This window comes from Dasypus novemcinctus, chromosome 4, assembly GCF_030445035.2.
Source record: "Dasypus novemcinctus isolate mDasNov1 chromosome 4, mDasNov1.1.hap2, whole genome shotgun sequence".
NCBI classification, from domain to species: Eukaryota; Metazoa; Chordata; class Mammalia; order Cingulata; family Dasypodidae; genus Dasypus; species Dasypus novemcinctus.
This window is the reverse complement of record NC_080676.1, coordinates 138,453,023-138,478,465: the sequence shown is the minus strand read 5'-3', so window position 1 is coordinate 138,478,465 and position 25,443 is coordinate 138,453,023. Positions and strand designations below refer to the sequence as shown.

Genomic DNA, 25,443 nt, shown 5'->3' with positions numbered 1-25,443 from the left:
GGCTCAGAATGCCAGTCTTTAGGAAGAAATCATCGCCTTGCTGAAGCCTCAATTTTGGACTACCAGCCTCATTATAAGTAATCAATAAATTCCCATTTGTTTAAGCCTAGCATTTGTTTTAGCAGCTAGGAAACTGAAAGAGTAGTCTCAAAATCCAGTACATATTTTACATATTTAGCTTAATTTAGATTAGCCTTATTTCAATGCTCAATATCCCACACTGTTCTAGAGTACGTGCTTTTAACTATCAGTCAAACTGCCACTCATGGTAGTTAACAAAGGGGAATTCTCTAACTCCTGCTCTTGGTCCAAGCCCACCAAATGGTCAACTGAAAGGAAGGTTGAGGTCCCTACGTGGGAGAGACTACTGTAAACCCACCATGAAATTTTCATCCAATACATGGTTTTATTCTGATTGTCAAATCAAAATTTTAATTTTTCTTGTCAATTGCTTTCTTGCTATTTTTAAAGAAAGAATCAATCTCAGAAGGCTTGGAAAGTAATGAGTGTTCTGGTATAACTGGATTTTGGGACCCACAAAACCACAAACTTTGCAAATTCTGGCCTTGGAATGTCTAAAATAGATATTTTTCTGTTCACAGAGCAGGTATCTACTCTTTGTCAATTAGTGCAATGTAAATTGGGCCATTTATTTAAAAATATAAGGAATTATAACATGTAGAAAGTCTATTTAAAATAATAACTTGAGAAGTTAACCTGACCTTTCACTATTTAAAAAGAGAGTTTTGCATATATGTCCATACACATAATAAAATGATCAATATTCATAGTAAATGGTACAAATGCAAGTAGTCCTCATTTTGCACAATTCTAAAATGGATGAATTTTGGTTATTACAAATTAGTTAAATTATACAACCATACTATATAATTCAGTAATTTCAGTTACTATGGTATACCGATTCTAAGAAACTATATAAAGCACAAACCTTGTTGCTGGCTCTATAGTACATAAATTACTATGTAAATAATAGAAGTACTTCATGATCATTGACCAATCATGTCATTTCTTTCATAGCCTTTTGGTAACTTGTTACTGAGTGTTATGGATGAAAGAATGTTTTCCGCAAAGACCTGTTTCAAGTCCTTAACCCTGGTCTTGTGAATGAACTCATTTCTAAATAGGATCTTTGAAAATTGTATTAGTAAAGATGAGGTCACATCAAGTGAGGATGAGCTGAAATCTCATATGACTGGAGTCCTTATAAGCAGAGGAAATTTAGACACAGTAGTAGGACACAGAGGACAGTGTGATGGAGGCAGAAAATGATTTATGTTTCACTTGCATGCCACCACCAGAATGTTAACAATTTCAGAGAAAGGCTGGTCCTGCCAACACCTTGATTTTGGACTTTTTATCTCCAAAACTGTGAGACAATAAAATCCCATCGTTTAAGCCAAACAGCCTGTGTTATCTGTTTTATAATCCTGGCAAATGAAGACACTGAGCATCTATTCAGTTTACGCATAGAAAGCAAAGCATGTGGTTGTATTGCCTCTTTGTTTCCTAGTGAAAAACCACGTGAGATTTAACAGAAATGGACAATGAGAGAGGGAACTGGACAGTAAAATTCAAGTTCAAGATAGAAACTAAAAGGGATACAAAACAAACCTAACTAGAGTTACAGAAAAAATAGTTGACCATGGGAATGTTGACTACCACATTTTGAGAGTCCCCAGATAAGCAGACAGAGGAACCTGGTTAAGGCAAAGTTATTGACATAAATGAGCAAAGTAGCTGTGATGAAAGGATGATGATATCCCAGAAAAAGTGGCACCAGCAAACACCACACTTTAAAGTAACTCTCAGTGATTTTTCACAACTCTGAAAGAACAAAGGATAAAATGTTGGCAACAGATCCAAACTTGGAATGAAATATGAAAATTTGCCAAGGCATAGAAAAGATGCTCACTTGCAATCCTCATCTTAAATTATACAAAAGGAAAAGGCAAGCATTGTTCAAACTACTCTTGATATGTATTTTTACAAAGAAGGAAACCATTTCATTTTTCAATGTAGCTAATGCTTTAAAATGAACTGTACTAAATAAATATTAGCCGTACTATTTTATCATTTCCCTATATATTTCTAATGAAGAGTAAGAGAGGTTTTGATGTTTTCACAAAAATTTTTTAAAATGATAGATCAATGAAATTTTTACTCGATTAATAAAATCACTTGTTTGCACAGTTTCAGCCAGCATTGTCATTTTTATGACCCAAGGTGCTCTCTGCTTGCAATTTAATAGATCATTAATATTGATCTCATTAAGCACTTATGAATTTTAAAAAATGAATTAAAACATTTGAAGTCAACATCCTGTCTATTCTGTCTGAGATAACAGAAAATTGGAACAACCTGGCAAACACCATGCTGATAGGAATTTGTGTCATTATTACCTGAGATATTAACTAAAATTAACAGTAATAGTTAAGGAGATTTGGTAAGACAAAGACATAATCAAGGGAAAATGAAGAATCCCCATGGTTGTTCTCACTGGATAATTATGGTCTTTCCTCTTTCTTATAAACAGGTATTCTGCTCTTATTCCCTTTGATATGTACTTCCCTCATTAGTCTCTCATCTCCTGTCTCTCTGCCAACTCATTTTAAATAGCACAGATGTGGATTAATGATGGGAAAGTGTAATATTCAAACAACAAATCCAAAATGATTTCCACTATGTCAGGTACCTATAGATTAACAATATAAAGAAAAGAAAAATATAATCACAAATCACCAAAAGATACTGTAGAAAAGCTGATACTTGTGGGAAACTTAAAAGAAAGTTAGCTTGATGATTCTCTATAATAAGTGATACTAAAATATTTAATATTTTCTAAATGACTACTTCCTTTATAATGTTCACATTCCAGTGATTTTATTAATATTTTGCAGGTTTGCAAAACCTTCATACTTTGGAGAAAGAGATATATTCTAATATCTTCTTATCAGCTTGACTTCCAGAATAAATTTATTACTTAGCTTTACTTATTTATATTTCCTTCCATACTTAGTTTTGGACAAATATTTCTTGTCTATGACCTTCACAGTATTATTTGCTTTAATCATTTTAAGTTGATTTAACTTGTGTTTTTAAGTAGATAGGTCAAAGAAGTAATTTTTAAAAAGACTTTTAAAATATTTTATGCACTTAACATAATCAAAATCAAACAGTTATACTGGTGCCTGAATTTGGTTATCAGCAATCTTCTATGTGTGTGTGTGCTCACTTTTTTGTCTGTGACTAAGAAGTCACTTGTGATCTGCACCAAAAATGAGTCCCCGAATGAAATGATTAATTTGAAGGACACATGTTTTAAAGAGATTAATTTGTTGATATATATTATCTTACGAGTTGTGCTATCATTTTAGAACTGGTATACATTTTGCTATTAAAACATAAGACATAAAAACCTGAAATAACTATAATTTCTTTGCAAGAAATATTATAAGCTATGGAAAGAAACATTGCAAGTACACAGTTTTTCTTCTGGAAAGTGAACTATTTAACTAATCAACTGTTAATTAATAAATATAGAGAAAGCTAATGAACTAATTTCATTTTAATGGTGAATATGAATGTTCAGAGAAACTGAAAATTCAGAAGTCAACAATTACTTCTCTAATATGTATCAATATTATTTCCTGATTGTGATTAATGTCCCTGTGGAAATGTTACCAATTAGAAATGCCAATTTGAATTTTCTTAAGTCCTTATAATTAATATACATTTTGAGAATTAAATCATGAACCATGGCTCATGTATATCTATGTAGTAACCTTCAAATAATGTTATACCTAAAATCCTTGCAGAAAACTACTCTGTAATAATTTTGTTTTTAAAGTCCAGTACAAAACATCATATTCATCCACTCTAAAAACATATTTAGAAACTTTGAAACAGGTGATATTCATAAAACCACAATAAATAAGTGTTCATATGAGCAAATAGCAAATATTGAATTATACTTAAATATTTAAAGAACAATTTATCTAGAAGAATTATATATGATGTATGAGCATATCCTTTACTTTTCAGATAACCAAAGATGCCCAAGGATTGGAATTGTTCTCACAGTAACTTTTCTGGGGGCTTCTTTAGGACACATAATTTCCATCTTTTTCTTATGTGCATTTTTTAAGGAAACTATTTGATGGAAAATTTATTCCTTTGTTGTTTCTACGCATTGAAAGGAATTCAATTTTTCTATTATTAACTTCAAATATATAGTTGTGTATATAAATTTAACAATGAAAATTTTAATTTCATTTCTATCCATCACTAAATTTCAATTTTCAAGTTGTGATGATTTTATTTTAGATATTCAATACATGCCACCCATTTATAATGTTACAGATCCAGTGTATAAGCTGTGGCAAAACGAGGCACTGGACCTCCTCTCATGGAGCTAACATGAATAATGGGAAATATAAACATTAGCTTGGGTAATAAAAGAAATGCAAATGTGCAACTTTGATGAGAGATAAAAAGGAAAAGTACAGGATGCTCTAACAGTTTAAAAAGAAACGTTTCCTTGAAGAAGTTATACGTTAGATAAGAGATAAAAGCAAAGAAGTAACATAAGAACATTCCTAACTCTGGCAGCATAAATGCTGGAAGTACAAAGGACTGAAATAAAGCCAGCAATTAGGAGTCCAGAGAATGACAGCAATCACAGGGAGAGATGCAGCTGGGTTTGGAGGTAGAGATGAGGCAATGTAGAAGGCAAGCAATTAAAGAAATTATTGCTATATTAAGGTTTATACTTCAACCCAAGACTAATGAGAAGTCACTATTTTTTTTAAGCAGTGTAAAGATGGTACAATATCTGCATTTCAAAAAAGAATTCTTTCTGTAAAAGGGACAAGAATGAAAGGAGACAGTTAAGTGGCACATAAAACAAGCATGGTGTCTTGCATGTAATGAGGTCCACATAATAGCTTATGAGGTCAAAGTAGCAGTTTGCTGACTTGGGCTACAATGAAGGTTATGGTAATAGAGATAACAGGATGATATCCACAGATTATTTTATTTAAGAGAATATATTTACATAATTTGTTAATGGCTTGTACATGGGTGGGTGAAAGAATGGGAGATGTCATGGATAAAGCCAAGATGGCTGTCTGAGTAATAGATAGATTGTAATGCTATTCACAGACAAAATATTGGAGGATGGGAGGTTTGGGGAATGGAGTATTATAAGAACAAGCCTTCGAGAAAGGTGTCTGATTAACAACCATAATTGCAGTCACAGAACAGGGACAAATATAGCCAAGCAGTGCTACTGTTAGATTAGATTGCTCAGGACCCAGCCCTACAACCTAGAGGTCCCCATGTTTCATGTCTTCCTTGAAATTTTCAAAGTTTCCCTTGCGTGTTCATACTGGCCAGGTATAGGTTTATTCTTCAGATGGAGGGAGGATCAAGATCCATATGGCCCTCTTCCCACGTTTCTTCCCTTCATGGCACTCTCCTTCAATCTGTAAGAAGGATTAATTAAATGTCCTGAAGAGTTCCAGAACTTGCACTTCTGAGGGCCCAGTGGACTGGCTGTTTCCAGGAGGGGGCCCAGTGTTCAGATCACTCCTCCTGACCATTGTGGAAATTGTTTTTAGAATTGTATGACATTGGATCACCAGAATTGTGCTTGCCTGTTGATTTTATAAATGGGAGCATGGCAAAATATTTACCTGGGTCTCCCTGTCACTGACCCCCCACAGTCTTAGGGACAGTCCTAGAGCCAAGACCATGGGGATAACTTATGATCCATTGAAAAGTCAAAAAGTAGGTTCCAAAGCAATGTCAAAGGGATATGATTTTGGAAAAAAGTGTTTCATAGCCTGGAAGGTAGGAGACTTATTTTGTGCCAGAAAATTGTCCAGGATCATGGCTAGAAACTAAACAAGAACAATATAAGAGGTGAATATGACAGATTTGAGACTTAGGTAGAAGACAAATCTTGATGATGTAGGTTTCCTTTTAACCTGCTTAGAGGTTCCTCCCATACCACGACAGAGTTCTGAAAAGAGCAGACTTCTGTGAAATTAATGGGATCACTGGATATGAGTCTTAACATGATGGTTCAATAGCTGAATGAGCTGGCATCTCTCACAGAATATATGTTGGAACCTTTGTTTAATTATCCATAATAATGGATAATGAACTTCATGATTTCTAGCATCTTTTCCGTGTAACATTGTTTTTGTTCCTACATCCTCAGTACCTTAAAAAGTGGGTTCAGTACAGCCCAACTTAATATACTGACTGGCTTCAAACAGGACTTGTAAGATCTATTCTTCCAAAAGAAAATGCAGTAATAGAACATCTGATGAAAATTAAAGAATTAAACTAGTTTCATCCCAAGCAAGAATTGCTGTTTTATGTATCCACAATCATGGGAAGGCAAGGGTAGAATTGAGGATTATTTGGACAGGGGCTTGTATGCACTTAGTTGTATGCCAGATTGTTTTTCAGTGAAGTCCATGCCAATCAAAATCCCACTCCACAAGTTCCTCTTACAGTGTATTCTTGGCAATTTTTAATCTAAAGGTGATGCCTGTATTCCTTATCCTTGAACATGAGTCAGCATATGTAATGATCTTGGCCAAAAGAAGGTGGCAGACGTGAATTTCCATGTCTTCTGAGGGTAGACCATAACGTATGATATGATCTCTGCTTATCTAACTACCTATCTCTCTCTCTCTCTCTATTTATGTTGATTAAACAAAACCTCACTCTTAGTATTCTGAGAAAAGTCATGCATTTATTCTAGCATCAAAGCAGATGGTACTATGAGTTGCCATGACTTATAAAATGAAGATAATTGTACATATTAATGACTAGTTACACAAAAATTGAAAGGAAAATTTAACTAAATTATTGGTGCAGGAAATTCTACTAGCTTAGTCATATATTTTCAAATATATAAGATTAAATAAATATTTAAAATTAGTTTTAATATTCAAACTGAAATTTTATTCAAATGAAGTTATTCTAAGAAATCTACTAAACCTCCTACCATTAAGTAGAGTAAATCAAAATACAAATTTTTTTCCCTCTTTAAGGCTGGAATAACTTCACAATGTTTCATACGAAATATTTTATTACCACTCAGTGGAAAGTCCTCCTAAATAAGTTCTCCTAAACAAGCACTTATTCCTTGTCATAGAGAAAGAATAAACAAAAATACCCTTTCCAACACAGGAAATCTTCCTCACTTAATGCCGAAAACACAGTGCAAGAACTTACCCATTCTATACACAAATAAGCATGTCTAACATAAATTATTCTTTAATTCATTTTTTGTCCATTACCAAATATTTATTGAATATTTATTTTGTTAGTCCCTCTTTAAATACAAAAAAGAGAGGTGTCTAAAACTAATAATCTAATGGAAAACATTAAATGAACATTAGCTTTCAAGGAACTTCTCATATACATTTTCACAGCATTATAAAGAAGGGAAAATAGGTTATGAGGAGACTTCTGGGAAGACAGCAGCAACACAGGCAGGCAAGGCTCAACTCTCTCATAAAATCAATGGAGGAAGGGCAAAATACTGTCTGAGGGGATCTTCAGATCAGGAGAGAACTGCACATGACCACCACCCGCCCCGCCCCCAGGAAGGATAAGACAAAGATTAAGAAGTCAAAATGAAATCCATGAGTTACTAGTCATTGTGGCTGGAAATGGCACCCACCCCCTATACTCAAGGCAGAAAGCCTGGGTAAAACTTGTAGCTCATTGCAGCCAACTGAGAGTGGAATAGACATCTTCCTCCCTGGGAAGAGGGAGCATGCAGTGAAGGGCAGAGGATGGTTTCTCTTCAGTGAATTTGGCCAGCAGAGCAATTCAACACATACAAGGAAACCTAAATAAGATTAAGTGCAGAACTCTCATCAGAAACATGGAGGCAAGTAGAAAGTGATATGATGAATTTAAAGTACTGAAAGAGAAAAACTGCCAGCCAAGTATTCTTTATCTAGAAAAACTGTCCTTCAGACATGAGGGTGAGTTAACAGTCTTCACAGACAAACAAAAACTGAGAGTCTATGTTACCAAAAGACGAGATTTATAAGATATACTAAAGGGAGTGTTATAGCCTGAAAGGAGAAAACAAAGGTGAAAGACTTAGAGATGAGTGTAAAAATGAAGATTATTAGTAAGGGTAATTTAATGGCTAACAAGACAGACAATCATAAGATACAACAAAAGAAAGTCAAAGGATAAAAAGGATGAAGTAAGTCATGCCTTTACTATAATAACATTGAACATTAATGGATTGAATTCTCCAATGAAAAGACATAGACTGACAGAATGGATTAAGAAATAAATATGAGCCATCTATATGCTGTCCACAAGAGACCCACTTCAGATGTAGGACACAACCAGGTTGAAAATGAAAGGTGGAAAAAGATATTCCATGCTAACAGTAATAAAAAATGATCTGGAATAGTGATACTAATATCACACAAAATATATTTTAAATGCAAAACTGTTACAAGAGATGAAGAAGGTCATTATGTATTAATAAAAGGGACAGGTTTCACCAATATGAAATAACTATAATAAATATATATGCATTTAATCTGGTTGCCCCCAAGATAAATGAGGCATACACTGGCAAGCTGAAGGGGGAATTCTCACTTCTTGACTTTAAAGCATATTACTTAGCTACATTAGTGAAAACAATATGGTACTAGCATAAAGATAGACATAATGACCAATGGGACTAAATCAAGAACTCAGAACGAGACCCTCACATTTACAGTCCAGTGATTTTTGACAAGGCAGTCAACCCACCCAGCTGGACCGGAAGAGTCAAGGAAAGAAAAAGAATCCCTATCTTATACCTTATATAAAAATTAACTCAAAATAGATCAAGGACCTAAATATAAAAGGCACAACCATAAAACTTTCTAGAAGAAAATGTAGGGAAACATTGCTAAGATCTTGTGGTTGATGGTAGTTTCTTAAAACTTGCACCCAAAGTATGAGCAATGAAAGAAAAAATAGAAAATTGATACCTCCTTAAAATTACACACTTTTGTTCTTCAAATGACTTAAGAAACTATAATGAAAAGGCCGCCTACTCAATGGGAGATAATATTTGGAAACCACATATCTGGCAAGGGTTTGATATCCATGTTAAATAAAGAAATCATACAGGGAAACGGACTTGGCCCAGTGGTTAGGGCGTCCGTCTACCACACGGGAGGTCCGCGGTTCAAACCCCGGGGCCTCCTTGACCTGTGTGGAGCTGGCCCATGCGCAGTGCTGATGTGCGCAAGGAGTGCCTCCCCATGCAGGGGTGTCCCCCGCGTAAGGGACCCCCACGCGCAAGGAGTGCACCCCATAAGGAGAGCCGCCCAACGCGAAAGAAAGTGCAGCCTGCCCAGGAATGGCGCCGCCCACACTTCCCGTGCCGCTGACGACAACAGAAGCGAACAAAGAAACAAGACGCAGCAAATAGACACACAGAACAGACAACCAGGGGAGGGGGGAAATTAAATAAATAAATAAATAAATCTTAAAAAAAAAAAAAAAAAGAAATCATACAACTCAAGGTAAAAAGACAAGCAACTCAATTAAAAATGGACAAAAGACTGAATAGACATTTCTCCAAAGAGGAAATACAAATTGCCAAAAGGTACATGAATAAATGCTCAATATCACTAGCTATTAGGCAAAAGTAGATCAAAACTACAATGAGATACCATTTCACAACTTATAGAATTGCTATCATCAAAAAATCCAAAAAACTACAAGTCCTGGAGAGGATATGGAGAAATAGGCACACTCCTTCACTGTTGGTGAGAATGTAGAATGATGCATCGTCTGTGGAAGTCAGTTTGGCAATACATCAAGAAGCTGAATATAGAACTGCTGCATGATCCAGCAACCCCATTACTAGGCAAACATTCAGAAGAACTGTAAGCAAGAGCGCACATTGACATCTGCACAAGAATGTTCATAGCAGCACTATTCACAATTGCCAAAATATGGAACCAGCCCAAGGGTCTAACAAATAGTAAATGGCTAAACGAAATGTGGTGTATACATACAATGGAATATTATTCAGTGGCAAGAAGAAATGAAATGGGAATGCACATAACAACATGAATGAATCTTAAGGATATTATGTTGAGTGAAATAAGCCAGCTATAAAAGGAAAAATATTGTATAGTCTCACTAACATGAACTAAATATATTGAGTGAACTCACAGAAGTAAACTCTAGAACATAGGTTATTAGGAAATTAATTGTGGGTTGAGAATGGGAGCTGAGGCTCAATGTATGTAGAATTTTTAATAAGGTTTACTGTAAAGTGTGGAAATGAATAGAGTTGATGGTAATACATTATAGAGAGTATAACTAACATTGCTGATTTATAAACGAGATTGTGGCTGAAAGGGGTAGTCTGTGGATATAAATATCAATTGAAAGAAAACTAGAAAATAATCTAGGGTATGTATAACAGTGATTTCCATGGTGATGAAGATTGAGGTTAATAGCATAAGTATAAGAATGTTCTTTTACAAAGTGTTTAGCATATGGTGATACATGGGAAATTACAACTAATGTAACTTAAGCATGATAGCAGTATTGTAATATATTTTGCTGCAAAAAATATCAATTATAAGAGATAACTATAGGGGATATAAGGATACAAGCAAAAAATATCAATTATAAGAGACAACTATAGGTGAGGAGGTATGGGATTTTTTCCTTTAGTAGTAATGAAAACATTCTAAAATTAACTCTGTGATGGAAATGAGAGCCACATTGAATGATCTGTACAAAACACAGGACTGTATAATACAGGGAATCTAGTGGTGGAAGATGGACTGTGGTTAACAACAAATATGAGAATACTCTCTCATGAACTATAAAAAATGTGTAATACTAATACAGGATGTTAATAATTGGGGAAAACATCGAAAGTAAGATATGGGCTATAGTTGGTAGTAATATTTTGATAATGCTATTTCATAGTTTTTAAAAAATGTTTCACAACAGTGCAAGGTGTTGGTGGTGGGGTGATGTATGGGAGCACTGTATAATGATATGCATGTTCTGTAAGTTCACAACGTTTACATACACTTATTATTTAAGTTGTTCATGTATAAATGATATATTTCAATAAATTTTTAAAAAGAAAAAAGAAATAAAAGGAAGAATCTTTTATTTTAAAACTGTTCCTTCTTTAACACTGACACATAATTTAAAGGATGAATTATATTCTATATTTTAAGATATACTATCTAGAGTGACTTATTCGGCTGTCAAATAATTATGAGGCTAACTTGTACACTTCAGTGTTAACACCCAGTCTGAAATGTCTTGGTGTTACACTCAGACATGGGAAAAATACAACTGGAGTAACCTATGGATTGTGGTCACTAACCATAGTCCATAGCATATATTTGGCACAGTTTTTTGATACTCCTCCAATATCAACACAGTACATCTTTGGCACAGATACATAAATATTACAGTATTGCTGTTAACCACAGTCTACAGGTCACTCTAGTTGTATTTTTCCCATGCTTCTCCACATTCCCACCACCCTGCAGTAGTGACATATATCTGCTCTAGTTCACAAAGGACACTCTTGCATCTGTACCATCAACCATAATTCTCAACCACCTCTGGGTTTACTGTGTTATTCAGTCCCTAGATTATTCTCTAGCAGTGTCATATAATTTTTAAAAAGGGTGTTATCTCTTCTTGTAACACCCAATACTTAGGACCTACTATGAGCCAAATCTTGTCCTCAGATTAGGAATATATCATGAACAAAAGACCAAAAGACCAATGGTCTCTTCTTTTACAGAACTAAGAGGCCAATGGTAAGAAACAGGATATAAACAGATAAACAAATGAAATGACTTAGAATACCTCGGATGATGGTAAATGCTCCGAAGAAAGCCTATTGAAGAGAGGAGTGTTGGAAGCAGAGCCAGTGATTTTTGATTTTCAGTAGGTTCTCATGGAAGGCCCCAATGTTAAAATGACATTTGAGAAACAAACTGAAATAGGTGAAAGAGAAAGCCATGCTCACACCTGGGGAGAGAACATCAAGGCAGAGTTTGGCCTGGAGGTTGAAGTAATATCAAGCTCAACAGAGTGGCTGTACATGAAATAACAAGCGAAAAACTGGAAGATGATTCCAGAAAGCTTAGAGGGTGCTGTCTTTTATTCCTGAGCAAGAAAAAAGCCATCAAAGGAACCAATCGATTTGATTTAGGTTTTCAAAGGGTCACTCTAGCTGCTCTAATTATATAATACATTGGGAGTGGAGTGGGGAGGAAATCAGCATCATAGCTACAATAAACTAGTGTTATTTATTAAAAATTAAATAAGGCTTGGCTTGCCTACTGGTGATAATACTTTTTTTATTATTTGCTTAGATATTTAGATGCCACTATTTCCCAAAAACACATAAATAATGTCGCCCATTCTCACCCTTTTACACGGCATATTTTAGAACAGTTTCAAACTGGTGGTCCCCAGACCTAAACAAATTTTCAAGGTGTTTTACTTACCCCGCAATATGCACAAGAGCCTTAATAACAACAAAAACTGAATTAGACAAGTTTAAACAAAGAATTCTCACATTAAGATTTCACATATCTTAAATATTTAAAAAATCAGCAGTTTTTATAGTACTAAATAGGAAGAAGGATGGAAAGGAAGAGAGGGATAGGGAGAGAAACATTTTCCTAGGGAAACAATCTGTAAAGCAATTCTTCTCAACCCTTAATGTACATGCACATAACCTGAGCATTTTGAGAAAAGCAGATTTTGTTTCTGCAGGTCTAGGGTGAGAACTGAGATTCTGTATTTCCAACAAGCTTCCAGTTCTGCTGATGCTGTAGATTCTTGTATCAAAGTTTGAGTGGAGAGGTGCTAGAGATAAGTAGCAAGTGACACACACACACACACACACACATACCAACATTTTCCTATCCCTATGAGATATTCATTATTGTGGTTACTTCCTTTATGCTTGTTGGCTTTTTGAGTTTGTATCCTCTAATTTGGGATGCGGTCTCAGATAAAATAAGTAAATAGGGTGGCCACTTTTAAATTAGGAGTTGGAAATTGTTGCAAACAGGGAATACACTTATAAACTCAGAAGAAAAAAAATATCATGTTTTATCATTCAAATATATTTTAAGGTTTAAAATGGTGGATTTATTGTTGCAGAATAGTTGGAGCAATTTTTCAGTATAGTCAGTTGACTTTTAGAAATACAAGGCTAGTTGGCTTCAATACACTTCATGAAAAGCACTGATAAATCTCAAAGGATTAAGTATTGGAATCAATCATTGAACAGTGTAAACACAGAAGGGAAAAAAAAAGGAAGGCAGAATATAGTAGTTTTGGATGCATGCTGCAAATCCATTCTCCAATTCCAGTTTCAGACATAAAGCCATTCTGGCATAGGCATTTTAGTTTCAGTTGGAAATGGATGTTCAGAGAAATATTCAGCCTTGTTGCATCAGTATCTGTAGTGAGAGAAGCCCAGGGAAGTAACAGGAAAAAAAAAGTGTTTTTTTTTTATTTGATTTTTTATTGAGGGTTTTGATGGCCACTAATAGCCAGCAGATGGGATAGATACATTAGGGAGAGAAAAAGCTCATGAAATTTTTGGGCAAATATAAACAATTTTACTATAAATTGCATCATAGCTTTGAAAAGAGCAGCATTCTTTAGGGAGGAATTATCCAGAAAATGAAAATTTTTAAAAAGGTACATTTCTTTTTTAACAGTCATTGTTCCCCAAAACTTCTAATTGGGTAAGTTTTAAATTATATTTTCAAATAGGAATTCTATTTCCTTGCAAAGCACAACTTTTCTAGTTCTAAAATCCTTGTACTGAATGGAGGATTTTTAAAGGCCAATTTTTGCCAAAAAAACAAATAAAACAAAAGCAAACAAAAAACACATGAGAGATTACCATAGTATGGCTCAGCACCTAAATGTAAACCTACGATCCCTGAAGCCTAAAGAACACTACCTAAGAATTTCTTTGGTTATCTTACGTGCTTCAATAAGGAGTTTGCCAAACACTGAATGGCTAAAAGTTAAAATCAACATTCCCCAAAGCTGATCCTGAAGAAAAATAAAATCCTAATCATAAAATGAACTTCTGGTGTGCAAGACAATATAATTTTTTTTTTTCTGTAGAGAACACGATTAATCATGGTGATTTTATATATGATTTGGATTTTTTTCCCCCACATGAAAGTCTGACGTAGCAAAGTTGGCATTCTGTTTTTAAATCTTTCTAAGAAAGGGTAAAAAGTTCCTATGCAGAATTTTTCTTGGAAAATTTGGTATGCAAATGCAATTACATATAATATGAACACGGTTATTGAAGATTGCATTGTTTCATGTCAAGAACACTATTAATTCTATCCAATAATTTGATATCAATTAGAATTATGACCTAAACTAATATCTAGTATTATGCTTTGCATAACATTTTCTTGGTTTCAAAATTATATAATGTTCACATGAAAGAGATCTAGCTAATATGCTTTCTAAATATTTCTATTAAGTTAATCTGTAATTATATTTAATTAATTGTAAGCTATTGATATTATATACAAGTTAAAACATGTTATTATTTAGTATGTTATCATATTCTTGTTATATGCAATTATAGTTGTAAATCTCTTTTCTTTATAGAATTTTAACATATGAAACCCATAAGAAAATGAAGACACTAACTTCAAGATAAATCTAGAGAGTTTACATATATTTGAAGATGATATTCAGACAGTGAGGATAAATCCAATGGTATGACTTATTCCTGACATTTTACTTAATTAGTTAGACCAGTTTCCTATCATTTATCACATGCAAGATCAGATTTGCCAAAAATGATGCTAAAGCAGACTTTCAGCCTTCTGGCATTCCAAAGACCAAAGTTAAAGCCAAACAAAAGATTCTGGTCTGAAATTCAAGACCAGGATCTAAATTGTGTAGGTTTTTAAGACCTTATTCAATAATATCATAATTTCTTCTCTCACAATATTTTGAATCCTGTCTGAGCTACTCAGATATCAGGACCTCATAGCTCCCCAACAGAACATGGATGGAACACTCAAATTAAGACAACAGGATGGTTTATTTACAAAGGGACTAATTACAAATTTGTGGGAGAAGCATAGGAGAACCATAAGAGTGTTCAGGATCCAAGAGAGAGAGAGAATTGTGTGAGGTGGGCTACCTTGAGGAGAGCAGTGACATTATTATACATTATCATAACACATCCTCAAGGAAGGAGTCAGGTGAATTAATATTCCAACCTTTTACTATCCTTCAGTCTCTTGAAAGGGCTTCTTACTGGCCAATGTCAATTGGCTGAAGTGCAAATCCATTTTCTGCAAAAATAGCAGGGTATAGGAGACTGTAGAAGGGGTATGGAAGGCAGAAGGAAAAAAGCAACAACAAATAAACCTTCTGAAGAATAAGGAAATTGTGATTTGATTCTTTATACAACCTGATATCTCCTTTATAATGTTAGTGATTGTCTGGAAAGCTCTTAGGGGAAAAAAAAAGCATAACTAAAATTTTAAAGACAATGTAAATTTTCAAGTAATCCTTGTTACATTTCTGGAAATTTATGTTACAGTGTTAGATTATATTATAAATTTTAAAAAGCTAAATATCATCCAAAGGATGAATTGACTTTTGCATTTGAAAAAAAAAAAAGGCTATTATTTCAGTTTGAGGGAAAAAGTCAGTAGGCTATAAATGCACAATGATATGTAAACTATTAAGACTAGGAAGAAAATTGTGTGTGTTTGTGTGTGTGTGTTTGTGTGTGCATGTTAACACTAATAAAACTGTTGGCTTTGTTCACATATTCTGGTTAAATTAATTGTTCATTTGTTTTAGCACTCATTAAGCACCACAGCCACACATCTTGTTATTGAAACATTTTCAAAATGTCTAATTACATTTATAACATTGTTGCAATTGCTACACTGAAGTACCCTGCATTTTTCTCTTTGATGATCCTAATCTTTTAGCACCTTAAAAATCAACAGTTTGGATCCTAAGTATTGTGCTATCTACAAATGATGCTGGTATAGGAAAATGAGATAAACTTGTCCTAACCATGCAAGGTATAACATATAATCTAAAGAGTTGTGTACTGTATACAAGCAATTCTGCCAGTTAAGAATTCTCTTAGAAGAAAGATGTAAAATGTATAACTTCATTTATTCCTATTTCATGAATACAACCTCTGTGTCTGCAAACGGAGCTATGGTATCGATGAAACAAGATTCAGCAACTTTTCTCCTTGTTTCCTTTCTGTATGACCAAAGTCTTCTTTAATTTTTTTTGAAAATTCTTTTATGTATTTTATCATGGAAAGCATACTCTGACATTTCAGTAATTTTATGTGCTACTTCAACTTCCATACTTTTACTCACATGGGGTCTCATTTAGAGTAAATGTGTTGATTGAATACAAAGAACATTCTATCCCATTTTTAAAAATATGGCCTCACATCTTATACTCAAGTCACATAAGAAAGCCTTAAATGTATTCTTTTAAGAAAATTATTCTGCAAATAAAATATTGAAACCCTCTTGATAATTACTTTAAAGTATTCTAGGCACATCAAATTAAATTCTAAAGCTTTATATGGTTTCCTTAAACTTCATGATAAATTAATTTCCCCAAATAAGTTTTTCTCTAATATACTGTACATGTAAAGTAACAGATTTGCTCCCAAATTGAAAACAATGAGGTGGCTTTGATATTCAAGAAAATGGTGATTAGTAACTGGAAACAAAACTTTATTCATTGTACTAGGAGTCTTCAGATATGCCTTCAGGTGCCTATAATCCTATTTCTAGACATCTGGTCTTATCCATACCAGGGTTCTGCTTCACATAAGCCCATCCTTCTAGCCATGATGGTGGAGCACTAGTGGAAACTTGATGAGAAAAGGAGTCCACCCATCTTGTTGGCCAGAAGACTGTGGTTTATAAACCCAGCTGAAATTAGGAGAAGTGCAAAATCGACATGGGATAGAAACTGGGCTAGTACTGGCAAGTAAGAAGCCAACATAAGCAAGCTCGGGAATTTAGCCAGGGGAAAGAGAACCAGAGCAGATGTGCAGATAGAAATTCATGACAGAGAGGATGGAGAGGAGAGAAACCTCAGTTGCTGAGAGGGCCCAGATACCAAGATCTTCATTTTGACCAATGATCCTGAGGACATGAATGCTTTCATTTCATTTCACTTCATTCCTTGTAAACAAACAAACAAAAAAAAACCTTTAGCTAAAACATGCATAATTTTTAATAATAATAATAAAAAGAAGAGGAGGAGGAGGAGCAACAATAAGAACAAGAACAAGAAGGAGAAGAAGAGATTGTTTTTTGGCTGGCTCTAACTTGACCGATTATATCTTTAGTAAAATTATTCAAATTTCAGGCTTTCAGAAGCCTATGTTAATGGAAGAACTTTAACTTTTGATCAAAGATGCTAACTAAAGAGTATATGAGAAGTGCATAGGTTAATTTGGTACCTACAAAATCACACCAGTGCAGTAACCAACTATTCTTGCTCAATATAAAATATTTTATTTACATGAGTGATGTATGTCAAGCACAAAAAGGTATTAGGTTTACTATAAGCCTAGTGTATTAGGTTCTTCAATTTTGACTACAGTAAATTATTTATCCATTCATTTAGACATATATTTATAGAATGCCTTCTATAGTCCCTGTATCATAAAAGACAACAGAAATGCCAGAGTATTAGGAAAAAAAGGATATGTTCCCTGCATTAGTGGCAAGGAGAGTAACAGTCCAAATATGGTAGTCTCTTATTCAATAATGACATGAAAGCTAATTACTGTTATTACTATTATTTTAATAGTTTACTAATTAACAAAATATTTTAAATTGGAAGAAAATCTAGATAAAAAAACTCTGCTTTAATCAGAAAAATCTAATAATAATGTGAAATTTGCTAACAAAACAAAGCAAAAATTTCTTGAAATTAAATGCCAATCTTCTATGTTCTGGTACATATAGCAATTATGGCAAAATCAGTTATATTCAGTAACATTACTTAATATTGAGTAATACTGGACAAGGTATGAATCCCTCTACTTGTCAGTATGGTAAATTGGTAGCAAACTATACAGAGTCTATGAACTGGAGAAATTACTGCACAAATAACTTCATTTCTCTCATTTCTTGATCTATAAAACTATGTTGCTATAAACAATCTACAGGTTAGCTTCTAATTCTATCATTTTGTTACTTTCATTCCAGATTCCATAGTTGTCTTCAAAAAAATTATATACACTACATTTATTACTACTACTGATTATAATAAAGATTCTTGTCCTCAAGGAATGCACAGGCCAGTAGGAGAGCCCAGTTAACAGATAAGTATATGTTTTGACAAATGCCAGGTAAAAGGAAAAGGCTGCAAAGGATGAAATGTGCAGCATCTAGCTCAGACTTCCAGATGGAGGAGAAAAACATATTTCTAGAGTATATCAAGTACTTTAGTTTCCTAGACTGCTCAAGCAAAGACCATAAAATGCTTCAGCTTAAACAACGGATTGTATTTGCTCATGATCTGAGGTCGGGAAAATGTCCAAAACCAGGCATCAAGGCTATGTTTTCTCCTGGAAGGCTGGTTTTCTGGGGCTGGTTGCCAGTGACCCTTGGCTCCTGTGTCACATGGCAAGGCACACGGCGGTGTCTCCTGGTCTCTTCCTTCTCTTCTGGGTTGTTTCAGCTTCTTGCTTCCTGTGGCTTTTTCTCTCTCTTTCTGAATTTCACTCTGCATATAGAGGACTCCAGTAAGAAGATTAAGCCTCATTCTGTTTGAGGTGGGTTACATCATAACTAGCAAAGCCTCACCAGAAGGTCCTACTTACCATGGACTCACACCCACAGGAATCGATTAAATTATAGAACATATTTTTCTGGGGTACATACAGCTCCAAACCACCATAATATGATTTACCTCAAGTCTGAAAGCTGCACAGAATCCACCAGTAGCTGTGACTGTTCGGCAGAGGAAGCAGCAGGATGCAAAGGCTCAGAGTCCTAGGAAAGACACTAATTTCTGAAAATCTAGGCACGCAGAGTAAGAAAGGGAGAAAACTGCAGCAGCTCTGCTACAGTGAAACATTTGACTTTGAATGACCTTGACAAGTTTCTCTAGTAAAGCTTTCACTTGGCACCAAAGAGGCAGATAAAAAGCAAGAAGCATCCTCGGCAGTTCTTGGCAAATAGAAAGCACTTTAGCTTGTATTGCTAGTAGTATCATTAGGTGTAGGAGTAGCAATGGCAATAATAGCAGTAATATTTTATATCACTAAAATAAATACATAAATAAAACTAATTTACTGAACTAACTACTGTTCAAACTAAAGTTAATTTATCATTATATTAGTGGAGTTAAATATTCTGTGGAACAGTAGACTTAGAGTGTCAGATGATGAACCAAACTTTTTTAAAAAATTAGAAATTACTGAGCAATTCTTTGACACAAAGGCAGCCTGAATCCCTATAGTCAGTCTGTCTTTATTACATTCAACAAGGCTTCTTTGAGCTTTATTTTATATATCCAGGAACACTTTGACAGTGAAAAGACTGAACTTAACCAAATTAACTCTAAAACATTCAAGCATGAATAAAGGTGTGGGTATGGATGAATGTTCTATGATGATGGTATTAACTCTGACTTCGAAGTCTGAGGCTGCATCAAAGTAAAGGTGAAATTTTAGTGACATCTTGAAAGGCAAGTATTATTTTAGCAGCCAAGAGCAGGGAGGGTTGCTTTAAACACAAGAAACAGAAAATAGAATTTAGAAAGTGGATGTTTTATTTGGAGGGTTGTTAATAGCACTGGATGTCTGAAAAATGTAACAGACACAGTGTGCCCAAATGGTAAAGGATGTTGTAATAGGCCAGGTAACCATGGTCTGAAGGTTTTAGGGATGGAAACTTATCACTACTTTAGAGTGGAGGATGGATTCTGTGAGCTGAGGGTAGAAATAAAAGAGGAAGTAAACAATCAGGATGCTGTAAAAGTACATAGGAGAGAGAGGTTGATGGCCTGGGTGAGTAGAGAATGTAGTGACTAGAGAAACAGGACAAAAGAAATTCTACCAAAGCAAAATTGAAGAGACAGGGTAATTATTTCCTTACCAATATCTGCAATGTTTGATTTATTGTCTTTAAAACTATTTTACTAGAGTAAAACTTAGAGTACAATATTTGATGTCATCAGTCTTATTTCCACTCAATATTCCTGGAGATCAAAATAATACACCAAAAATTGTGTACATTATCTTTAAAATTACCATCAATTCTGTTTCAGATTCTCACTAATATCAGTGACTCGCTCTATGTCTACCAAATGAAAGAAATTTGCTATTAATAAAGATAAAATTTTCTCTAAGGTGGAACAGGAATCCCAATAACATATTTGTATGCAAACGGATCTAAAAGAGACTCTTCTTTTACATATCTGAACGAATTCTGCATTCAAGGGGAAATCCCCAATGAACAGTGAGTTATTTGTGAATTTCAGACTCTCCATGTCCTTTGCCTACATATAGACAAAGTAGGGTGACAAATCAACTAATATGATCAACTCATTAAACTATTTAACAAGTACTGTCATTCCATGATAAAAGCATATATGACCACAAGCAGTCAAATTATACACACAAGAATTCAAATACACAGGCACACTAGATTTTGCCCTAATATAAGCAGTTGAGTCTAGATGTAATGACCAAATTTTGTCAACATTTCAGTTTATAATTTTCATATATAAAATATTTCTTACAGAATGAGGCCAGGAAAATGAAATCTAATTAAAGGCAAGAAATTCATTATATTTGTATATATAATCTCCCAAGTAGTTTATTAAAATACTAAAACCTCCCATTTTTTAAATTGATCATAATTAAATACACTTCCCTTATAAATGAGATCACATCTTTTAAAACTTAATAGAGCAATATGAATTAGAACTTTATTGACTATAATCTTAATACCACTATAAGAGATTTCTGCTATCATTTCTATTAAATTTAAAACCAAAAATTGAATTGTAGTATTCTATAAGTAAACTTTAAAATTCACTTCTGTATTTTACCAACAATTTATTTTAAAGGACCAGACAGAATATGACCTGTGAAAATCACATGACAATTTTCTCCCTAATTTAAATAGAGTAAAACTGAGAGGGCCACTAAATGAATAAAACTGTGTGCCATAAAAAATAAACTTACCCATAAATAATCCATTTATTTTTTTAAAGTAAGGTATATCGCAAAAATTAAACTGTTTCACAATGCAGTTGGTAGAAGTTATTTCTTCAAATTTATCTTTACATTTTGAGCTTCTGCTTCCTTTATTTGCGAGACTTTTTTTACTCTGTACTTCTCTTCAGATTTTACTTATAAAATTTGCATTGTAAACATGAAGGCAAGGATAAGGGGTTACCTTTTAGAGCATATAAAATTGGTTTGATATGGACATTATCACTTACAAAATATTATATTCTGAACTTCATTAAACTGAAATTGATAAATAGATGGAAAAACAGGTGTCTTGGTTATATCTTCATACAATGAATAGTAGATGGTGCTTTCTCAATAGTTCTTCAATTATCCTTCAAAGTCAACTGAGGATCAATTTTATTAAGAAGAAAAAACCAAACCTAAAATCTACAATAAAAAGGAAGAATGATTTTTCTTTTAGTGTTAGATCTTCTTTAGTAAATTATTTTTTCCCATGTAGGATAATGTGAAGTAAAATTCTAAATCAATTGCAATTCCACATGTAATCTATAATAATAATCACCATATCAGTCATGAATTTTGAATAGCTAATCTATGCTAGACACCTCTCCTAAAATATCATATCACCAGGTTTTCTTGAAAGGTAGATGTTATCCCCTTTTTCATAAATGAAAAATCTCAAACTGAGAGAAATTGAATAACTTGCTCAAAATCACAGATCAAGGCAGAAAACATTTTAAAATTTCATTTTTCTGACCCATCTACTCTCAGACACACTTCCTTTTCTCTTGCCAACAATCCCTGATAATGGGATAATCCTCACTAATTTGGCCAAGGTTGCAGTCACCTCACACTCTAATTTGATGTACCCATTCTGCAAAGGAGAAGCCACCTTCAATTTGATGACCCTCCCTGGTCTGACAAAAGAGGAAAATTGAGAAAGGTGTTGTGCAGCTGAGTGTATTATGGGATTCTGCCCATTTTGTACCAGGAAAAATAGTGAATTCAAACAGAATTACATTGTTTTCAACTGGGCATGAAAAAATAGCAAAGTAGAATCCTGTGAGTTGTATGTCTACAAAGAGTTGTGAGAATTTTTAAAACTCTTTTTTTTGCATGTGAATTATAAGCAATATTGAAAGACAGGGAGCTTATTTTGGAATCAATAATCTTTGGAAAGCAAGGGAAATGAGAATAAAGTAGACTGTCCCAGTTTTAAAACAAATGATGATTAGAGGAGAAACAAAGGAAGGAAGAGAGAATGGCATCTCTCAAACTTTCCTGACAGAGCTTGAAAAGATCTTGAAAGACAAAAAACTAGATAAAGCAAAATGTGCACAAAAGAACAAAAAAACAAAAAAAAATTTAAATGGCTCTAATTATCTAACAAATTTTTGCAAGTATAAGAGTGAAATAATTATTTACCAATGTATTCAAAAGGATCAGAACAGAAACTAAAGATATCCTTTTTGTTTAAATTTATTTTTTAGTTAATTATGGTCCAAGTTTCATTATGTGCTCCATTAAAAGCACACTCAGCTTAAACTAATCCCATAAAAGTACTATAGATGTGTGTTTCAGTTCATTTCCCTTGCAAACAAACTATACTTTCATATAACTTCTTTTGGAAATGCTGATTTTCATGACTATAATCTGAAACTAAATAACATCATGAACCCTTAATTTTTTTCAATATTTTTTAAACTTTCTCCTTGGAGAAGGTTTATATTTTTTTAAAAAAAACTTACATTTCTCTCATTTTATATTACTGTATTGAATTATATCCAAATGAAGTTCAAAAATCAGGTGCTCCAATAGAGGAAAGTCAACATATATATAAAAGATGAACAATTTTCCCAGTTATTGTTATGTTAGGGCAATGTAGAAATTTACTTAAACGTCATGCCAAAGATCTGTGGAATTACCATGTAGGTCTCTGAATTTTCACATTATTCCAAAACTTACTGCAGCAAGGAAAGCTTATTAGGCTTATCTGTAAAACTCTAATTTCATTTAGGCATTAACAGATACAAGTAGATACAAAAGTACCATACGCACCACTGACTATAAATTAACAGAAGCTGTCCTTGAATCAGAACTTGCTTTTATTACCTTGTTAACAGCATGGTTGTTGGGAAATCACTGTTTTCTGGATGGTGAAACCATCATGTAACCCTTCAAAGTGCTTGCATATGTCATTTGGATATTATCAGTTACTGTTCTGACCCCAATACGCCTTGCTTCTATTTACCTCAACAAACATTTGTGGAACTGAGACTTCGGTTATTTATCAGAATCTATTTCAGTAAATGATGACTCTGCATCCAGTACTGTATAAGACAGAGAGAGTGGCTCGATTTGCAATAAACAGAGAACTGTCTTACGTATGTATTATTTACACATAAACAAATAATTATCATCATCAACATATGCATGTGTCTTTCTCTGCTTCAAGTCTGTCACAAAAATCCCTTTCATCAGATTTTATTGATATAAAAATGGAAAAGGAGAAAGGAATGAAGAATAAGGTTTACTTAAACTCCACTTAGAAATGGTTCCAGGCTGTCCATAAACATAATCTGCTTTTCGCCTTCTTTTCTCACCAATTAGGACATCAGATTTTTGTAATGTTTTGCAAAGTTTCAGTAAGTATTTATTGAACTTGTTCTTCAAATGAAAATTCTGAATTTTCCCATTAGAGCTTTCTGCTAACATGCATAAGCCCAGCCCCTGTTCATTTTTAATACAGATATAAGGTTATGGTTCTTAGGACCATGGGTTTATTTTCCATCCCTCTGTTTTTATTACTTTCAACAGTTCCTTCTTTATCTTGCTTAACCCCTAAAGAAGTGACTGGCAATAAATGAATTGTGAAAATTAAGCCTCCAATATTCATTTAAAAAATTAAGAAAGGGATTACACTAAATTTTTGCCAGGGGGAAATTATACATAATGGAGGATTTGGGAACTATGGAACATTTGATACATGCTAACTAGAGCTAAAGTATAACCCAAATCCCTCAGTGATGACAGAAAATTTCTGTCCTAAGGCAGGGGAGAGCACAGTGTAGTCAAGGAACTGAATAAAGAACAGTGTAACTGGACTGTAGCAAAATAAGGCTGGACAGGACAGGCAACAGGAACCTACACTCCTCCTTACTTCCTTCACCCCTCTCATGTCACTCTCTCCCTTCTTTTATAATGGAATTTAAAAATAGAAAAGGAAAAGAAAAAAATCTTTCTTTAAAGTTGCTTTCATAATTGGTAACAAACGGGAAACAAAAAATATTTTTCATCATATTGAGTGCTACTTTCTAAGATCAAAATTATTATTATTATTTTTAAAATTCATTAGAAAGTATTTTCCTGTGCATGAATAAAATATAATCATACATGTCTGGTAACAAACTATATTAAGGTGTGTCAACCTAGTTCATATAGTGAAACAGGTTGTTAGGTATATTAAATTTTTTAAATGTCAAATATTTAAAATGTCAAAACATAAAAACTAAAAAGTGAATATGCATTATTCTCTTAATTCTTTACATTAAACAAGATTTTTTATTTCAATTTCATGGAATACATACGCATTTTATGTATTTTATATGTATTGTATTTTATAAATGTACACATATACATTAATATTCATATACATCTCTTTATCTATGTAAATCTATGTACAGCCTTCTTTGAACTTCAGGCAAAATAGCCTTTTAGTATATGAGTAATGTCTTTAGAACACACAATCTTTGTCAAGTATATACCATTAGTGTCTATTTTCTTTTTGATACCAGAAAATATCTAAAAGGAATCCAGTATTTATATGTGCACTGTTTCCTTTACAATATATTACTCTGTGAAATAAGGTACTATAGTTGTGTAGTTTCTGAAATTGCCATATATATTAGTAAGGTTAGCAATCCTCAAATTCAGTTTTGGAAATATGACAAATAATCAGTTAGTATTCTCTATGCTTCATTATGTAGCTAACACTTGGTGCTCAAAAGACTATTTTAATCATTCCATATTAGAGTAGTTTGTATTTTGTCAGTCTCCTCAATTTATTGAATGGCCAGAGGGAAAATGAAGCACTTAAAAGT

General features: G+C 33.6%; 1 protein-coding gene across 2 annotated transcripts in view; it reads right to left on the bottom strand.

The window, feature by feature from the left end:
* Positions 1-25,443, bottom strand: part of NCAM2 (neural cell adhesion molecule 2) — a 589,167-nt gene that overhangs the window by 496,533 nt on the left and 67,191 nt on the right. The gene's annotated exons all lie outside the window — the stretch shown is intronic.